At 47.9% G+C, this 7,706-nt stretch overlaps 1 pseudogene; it reads left to right on the top strand.

The window, feature by feature from the left end:
- Positions 1-1,984: 1,984 nt before the first annotated feature.
- LOC139705829 (olfactory receptor 2W3-like) lies at positions 1,985-3,027 on the top strand (annotated as a pseudogene).
- Positions 3,028-7,706: the final 4,679 nt, after the last annotated feature.

The following is a 7,706-nucleotide window of genomic DNA, read 5'->3' as shown; positions in this document are numbered from 1 at the left end:
ACACAAATAAACCCCTTAACCTTTGCTGTATGCTCCATATACTAGCATCAACTTAGTCTTTTCACCAGGATTCTGCACGACAACTCTATTCTTTTTTTCTTTCTTTATTTCTTTTTAAAAATATTTTGTAGTTGTTGATGTACTTTGTTTACTTATATGTTGTGCTGAGAGTCGAACCCAGTGAGTGGCTCACACATGCTTGGCAAGTGCTCTTCATTGAACTACAACCCCAGCCTGCAACCCTATTCTTTATTCCCAGATAAAATATTTTGTTGGAGACTCATCTGCCCATATTTAGTTTTTTGTTTTAGTTTTCATATTGACTTTCCAATAAAAGTCAGAGATGATATAATTTTCATGCCAGTAATTCTTTGCTATCAGTAATATGAAGAAGACCAAGGCCATCAGAAATGATTTTTTGAAATCCTTTTGATATTTGGGTCTTAAACTGAATCATTCTCTTCCTTTTTCAAAACTCTGAACAATCATAAAACAATTTTACTTTTCAGCCAGCTCTACAGTCACTGTCCTTACTTTTCCAAGTACTTCCCAGACACAGTTAAACTGACATTTACAGTATGATTGCAACACCCAGGGTTCTTAATTGAAAGAAAAACAAGTAATCAATCCCCCTGATACAAAAAAAGAACACTCTGAAAGATATCTGGTGGCCCATAAAATCTTCAGACACACAGAAAAAGCAGGATGAATTTGTACACATTAATAGTACCTGACAGCCATGAGGCAGAATTAATAGAAATTGTCACTTGGTTAAACCTCAGCTAGTTGTGCTGAGTAACTCCAGGACTTTCAGGACAAGGGACCTCAAGACAGCCCATAGCATGGGTTTGTGGAATGTGGACATTAAATTGGCTGGAGAGTCATCTCCAGGAAGGAGCTGAACATGTGGCTGGTGGCTCATGGAATCGGCCAGGCAGATAGATTACAAAGGATAGGTCATAGTGACAGTATTCACATGGCTGCTTGTGAGACATTGGATTTTAAAACTAATATGCCCTGTTAGAGGCACACTAAGTACTTAAATTTTAGGGAATCAGAGACCCAATGTCCAGCTCAGGTGACCACTGATGACAAAAGCTCAAGATGATCTTCCAATGAAGGCAAGAACCATGACAATTATTCCATCATGGAATGTGAAAAAGGCAAAGAGAGAAAACTGTGGCATTAGTCCCTGTGGCAGAAAGAACTCCTCTATGTATTGTGTGCCTGGAGAAAGATTATATTTATACAGATATAAATGATTATGTTTTCTAGGAGCCATTTGGACTTCAATATGTCTGTGTAAATTAAAACTAAAATTTATAAGAATAGAAAAGTTTTGTTTGTTTGTTTCTGTTGTTCCTGACATTTTTTTTTATTGGTACTGGGGATTGAACCCTAGGGTACTTAACCACTAGTTACATCCCAAGCCTTTTTTTTTTTTTTTTTCTTTTTGAAACATGATCTCCCTAAGATGCTGAGAGCCTTGCTAATTTGCTAAGACTGGCTTGGAACTTGCAATCCACCTGTTGTGTTCAAAAAACAGAGTAATACTGAAACCTGTGACACTCAAATATTTAAATATTCATATGTTTTGTCTTCGAGTTTATCAAAAGCTTTCACGTGTCCAAACATGTTAACGATACAGTCAGTATAAAAGATTTTTGTATGAATGTACCCATGTACCCATGATGTTCAAGGATCAGCTGCGTATGGTATTTCCTAAATCCTTCCAGGTGGTTCTTTGAGGTGATCTTTTGGTCCTCTGAAGTTTGGACAGGAGCTCAGGAACTTGTGGTTCTGGAAGAAGCAAAGGTTGGACCTTGGCAGGTGTGTTCCTTTCCTCTCGGAAATGACAGAGCACCAGGGTGGATAAGGATTAAGATATCAGCCATATTTCCTGGGTGCAGACCAGCTCTGCCAATTTACATGTGATATTTACTTAATACACAGGTATGTCAGTTTCCTTTTCTGTAAGTTGGAGATGATAATAATAATCATAGCAGAACTTGCATGCCACTGTACTGTGCTCATTTATGCCTGGTTAGGAGTCCATACTCCCCAGCATCAGTCATTGCCACTACTGGAGTTGACACCTCTCCTCAGGTGCAGTAGAGATGGACTGGAAAACAGAAGCAGCCAGGGCCATTTTGTTCTCCTGGGTTTCTCTGACCGCCCCCACCTGGAGAGGGTCCTCTTTATGGTCATCCTGGTAGCCTACCTCCTGACCCTGGTGGGCAACAGCACCATCATCCTGGTGTCTCGGCTGGACCCCCAAATCCACACGCCCATGTACTTCTTCCTCACCCACCTGTCCTTCCTGGACCTCAGCTTAACCAACAGCTCCATCCCCCAGCTGCTCCACAACCTGAGTGGCTGCGAAAAGACCATCAGCTATGTGGGCTGCGTGGTCCAGCTCTTCCTGTTCCTGGGCCTGGGTGGAGTGGAGTGTCTGCTGCTGGCCGTCATGGCCTATGCCAGTTTGTGGCCGTCTGCATGCCCCTGCACTACATGAATATTATGCATCCACAACTCTGCCTGGGCTTGGTGTTGGTGGCCTGGGGCTGTGGGATGGCCAATTCTTTGAACATGTAACCTATGATGTTGTGGCTACCTCGATGTGGGCACAACAAGGTGGACCACTTTCTGTGTGAGATGCCAGCCCTGATCTGGTCGGCCTGCATCAGCACTGCTGCCATGGAGGGCATTGTCTTCATCCTGACTATGGGCATCATGCTGTCTCCCCTGGTCTTCATCTTGGTGTCCTATGGCCACATCGTCAGGGCTGTGTTCAGAATCCAGTTGTCCTCAGGAAAACACAGAATCTTCAACACCTGTGGCTCCCACCTCACTGTGGTCTCCCTGTTCTACGGGAACATCATCTACATGTACATGCAGCCAGGACACAGCTCCTCCCAGGACCAGGGCAAGTTCCTCACCCTCTTCTACAACATCATCACCCCCCTCCTGAACCCTCTGATCTACACCCTCAGAAACAAGGAGGTGAAGGGGGCACTGAGAAGGTAGCTTCTGGGAAACAGAGATGTGGTAAAGAGTGAGGGCCTGAGGAATGTCATGTATCCAGCCTGAGGCAGCTGCAGTGGGCCACTACTGGTCTCTGAGCTGTGGAGCAGAGGAGGTGTCAGCCTGCAGGTCTCAGCACCCTTGAATTGCTGGCCTTCTGGAAGTCTGTTTAAGGTCAGCATTTTGAGTTCTATGAGAGAACAGCTCAGGGTCTGTCATCAATACCCTAGATGTCCAGACCTGACCCCACCAACTCATACCAGGGCCATGCTGGAAGCAGCTCCACTCTGAGTCCTGCTTCTGTTGTGTGTTTTTAGTTCACAGTAGTGCTCTCAGCATTTTATCTAGAATCTCTGAGATCTATCAGGCCTCTAGGTGTGAACCACTGTCTCTTTCTGGATGGCATCAAATGCTGAGTTCAGAGGGGTTTGCCAGGCACCTGGTGTTTGCCAGGTTCCCACCTGGTGCTCCCAGTTCACCTTACCTCTGTCATTTTGAGAGGCCAGTGTGACTGGCATCCTTCCCACTGTACCCACTTGGTGCTTGAGATGTGGAGGTTGCATCAGGAGATTTGTTCAGGAGAAGAGAACCAGGATTTACCCAGGGCCTCTCTGACTCCAATCTCTGAGGTTCCTACTGCACAGAAACTTTCAAAGTGTGAAACTTCTACAGCCTTTGACAGGTAGACTCTCCCCAGGACTCCTCCACTTGCTGTGCACACAGAACCCCTGAGAGCTGGGAGGCACACTCTGATTCAGGGGTCTTGGGAGGGCTGAGGGTCTGCACTTCCCTCATCCCCCAAGTGACACTCCTGGAACTCAGGTCACATTTTGAGGACCTAGGGGCAGGTCACCTTTGCCCTGAGGGCAGACACCTCTAGGGAAGAGCCAGGACAACAGCACAGACCAGGGAAAGGAGGTGGGAGAAGGTGGCCCAGGCTCCTCTGCCACCACAGCCCTTCCCAGCCCTGTTTCTTCCCTCACTTCCTTGGCCTGTGCTGTCCCCACTCCACCTCTCATTTCCTCCTCTCTATACCACAAGTCACAAGGCACCAGCCCTGGGGTGGGGTTAAGTGGAACCAAACCAGAGCTCCCTGGAGGGGCTTCAGGGGAACCCAGGTGTGAATAGGCAAGTCCCCTGTGTAAAGGATTAAGGGTGTGGCCGGGCTGAGGGTGAATGGGAAACTGGGCTCCCTGTGAGACCCTCCCCAGAATGAAACCCAGGAGTCCTACTGGAGCTGAGCCAGCCCTGGGAGGGGTTCCTGGGAATGGGGCAGAGCTCCCTGGACCCCTGCGACCCTCCTCCTTTTGGAAGGAGCTCACTAGTGTTCTGAGTGGACTCCATGCTCCCTGTCCCCAGGCAGCTTGGAAGGTGCCAAACTCCCAGCCTCTGGAAACATATCCCAGAGAGAACAAAGTGTTGCCAATTTTTGACCCCAAGGCTGGGTCCTTTCTCACTCAGAACTGTAGAAGCAGCAACAGTGTAACATTGACCGGTACCTTTTGAAATAGCTCTGAGGCTTATTTTTAAAAAGGACTGTTTTCCTTTTCCTCTTCTCGCTTTACCCCTCCCTAACTGCGAGTGGGAACAAGATTATCTTTGAGTTATCTGTGCCTCACAGAAGCCAGACTTCTGGCAGAGGATCTAGGAAGTGGTTGTCTCCCAAATTAACAAGTGAATCCTAACACACCCCTAGGGCACCCGGAGATCACCTGTCAGGGTACTCCTGGAATGCAGCCTTTGAATAGCTCCTTTAAAGTCCCCCTGTTGTTCCTGCTGATGGGCAGAATCACAGCCTCTGGGACTGAAGTCCCCTGTGTTTCTCCTTTGCTAGCAAAGCAATAACACTTATTTTACCTTTTCTCAAAACCGTGTCCTCGTTATTGAATTGGCTTGGGAATAAGAACTGAGCTTTTGGTTGCAACAGAATCAAATGCCAATTGAGAAGCCAAGGAGAATTTGATTCTTGGCCAAGAACATGATGTGTAAAAGCTGGACTCCCAAGTGAACTTCCCACCCTTAAGATGGGGCAGCAATTAAGGTAGGGTAAAAGGAATGAGGGGGAGGGCTGGCTGCGAAGGGGAGAGACATTCAAGTGTGTTATTGTGATGATGTCAGAGTTGTCTGGTGGTCACTCTGTCAGCATATTAACTCCAGGTTCACCAGCCCCTGAAGAGGGACTCTGGCCTTGAGCAGCCTGTCCTCTGGACAGGATTAGGGCGGTGGAAATTCAGTGAGACCTCCCAGGCTGGCCAGGACCAGACAGGTAACAAATGTGGTTTGCTTAACTCTGTTTCAGAACAGAGACCTTCAGGGAAACTGGGGCCCTGGGAACTCCCTTCAAACCCTGATTTTTGCTGTCAAGTCAGAAAGATTTCAGACAGAGTGCTCAGAGTATGGGGCAAGATTTTATTAGGCGGGATGGAAAGGGAAAAGGGACAGTCTCCAGGGAGAGAGGGTCCTCCCAGAGAGGACAGGACAGCATGCCCCTCCTGCCCTCTAGTTTTACTGGGGTCCAGGGAAGTTTCCAGAATCCTGCTCAAGGCCACCTTCTGACTTTGGACCGACAGCACAGGAAGTGCATGGACCTCCTCCAAGAGGTGGGGTGGTGCTCACTGAGGACGGAGTCCCTGAATTTGCCCCCACTTCCTGCCTCCTCGGTTGGTTCCTTGCACTTTGAAGAGCCCTCAGCAAGCTTCCCTTTTGTCCTGGGCACACTGAAGAGGACCTGTAATAAAGAAAGCTCCTGGATTCTAGTAGGGACAGAGGGTGTCAAGATGCGAGGACAGGCAGGTAGCAGTGAAGCCAGAATCAGACAGGCAGTCAGGATAGACAGGTAAGTCAGGTCGCATCAAGGATGCCTATTTGAATGAGTCTGGGAAGTTGGAGATTGTCCCCTGAGGGACTGAAAGGCCTTCAGAGCCCTTCCTCTACCCTATCAAGATAACCCGCTGAGGTAACCTGTCCCAGGGATTGCCCCTCCCTACAGGGAGTTGTGAAAGTTGTTGATTAATGTTTCCTGGGCTGCTCCATCTGGCCCTTCCCCTCCCATCTGCTTCTCACCTTTTGGCCATCCACTGAGCATCTCCTGGGCCTGGTCAGGCATGTAGGAAGGAGAGACCAGGGGAAGAGAGCAGGAGAACTCAGGAAGCCTAGGCAGGACACCCTCGCTTCTTGGGATACCAGGATACCAGCTATAGCCCCCTACTCCCTCCTGCAGAAGTCTATGTACCCCCTTTTAAATAAACCCTATTTATATGCCTGCCTTGGTGTGCTTCTCTAATGTCATACTTCAACATGGAGGGACCAGAACTCATCACCCTTAACCGTGGTATCAGCAGCATGGCTGGGCACAGACGCTGTGCCTACTAGATGCTAGAACCTAGAAACCTGTGCATATAGTCAGTTGATCCCAGTTTAGGACTATGAATGATTGGGCCATCTAAGTTGTTCCCACCAAGAATAATTGGGGTCTGCTGAAAAGAGGTCTGACTTGAGCCAGCTGAAAGATGATCACAATCTCACCTACTTTTTGGACCTGAGTCAGTTGCTAGATGAGGAGATTATGGCAGAAGTGAGAACAGGCCTCATGTTTCTCCACAGTTTTACTGCAGAGCTGGACCTGACTCAAGGAGGACTTCTGTGGACATGGACAAACATATTGGAGAAAAGAGCACATATTGGGTGGAATAATACATGCAAACACTGATAAACAGTTATTGGCTTCTCAGGGACATTGGGTGGAAAAGAGTTTGATTTCACATAGTGGTAACAGAAAGACACAAGGCTACTATGACCTTATACTTAAATTTCCATCACTCCAGACTCAGAAAGGCTCTTAGGGACGCCCTGGCACATAGAAAAGGCGATTGTGGCCAAAAGCTATGCAACACCGCCACCTGGAGGAAGTAGCGAAGATAGCGCTTCATCCCTCCGATGGCAGGTGTGACTTGGAGGTAGCTGCGGTGTCCCCACTTGCCTTCTCACTTTTCCAGTGCAGATCAGACCTAGAAGTTGCAGTGTGTCATCAGCAACCCAGTGGCGGTGATCACTGCTCGAGAAGTGAGCACTTCTCCTTAGCTTTCTTCATTCTCCTGCAAGCCCACAGTCCTCAGGTGGTGTAAATAGGGCTGATCATAGGTGTACCAATGAAGCTCAGCTTTGATGTGAAGCACAGGTGTTACAGCTCCATTGCAGGTGACATGGATGTTTGCTTGGTCAAACTTTAGTCAGGATTATGACTCATCCTTATGAAATGCACTTATAGCAAAGAACCCTTGCTACATCAGCTTAGGTAGAAATTCCTGGGCTGATCCCTGATCAGGGTCCTGGTCCCTCATCTTCCCACAGGTAGCCACTGACCATCCTGGGCAGGCTTCAGCAATTGTCCCATTAGGTCAATTTAGCCAGAGGTCCCTTAGGCTGGTGCTTGGATTTAGCCACCTTCCCTACAGATCCCGCACCACTCCATCCCCACTTGCTGCACTCACAGCTGAGCTCAGTCCCTCTCAGGCCTGAGCCCTAAGGCCCAGCACAGTGGTCCTTATCTATTGTTTTCCTACTTCACGTTAATTACTATCACTGAATGATTTTTCTCAGCAAAAACATCACAATAATGTAAAACTATCAGAGCCTTCTCCCAGAGATCATGGAGAAAACATGCCAGCTGGAATGAAGAGCAG

This window comes from Marmota flaviventris, chromosome 5 (assembly GCF_047511675.1).
Source record: "Marmota flaviventris isolate mMarFla1 chromosome 5, mMarFla1.hap1, whole genome shotgun sequence".
Classification (NCBI taxonomy): Eukaryota; Metazoa; Chordata; class Mammalia; order Rodentia; family Sciuridae; genus Marmota; species Marmota flaviventris.
The sequence above is the reverse complement of the archived record's forward strand: the minus strand, read 5'-3'. Positions and strand labels throughout refer to the sequence as shown.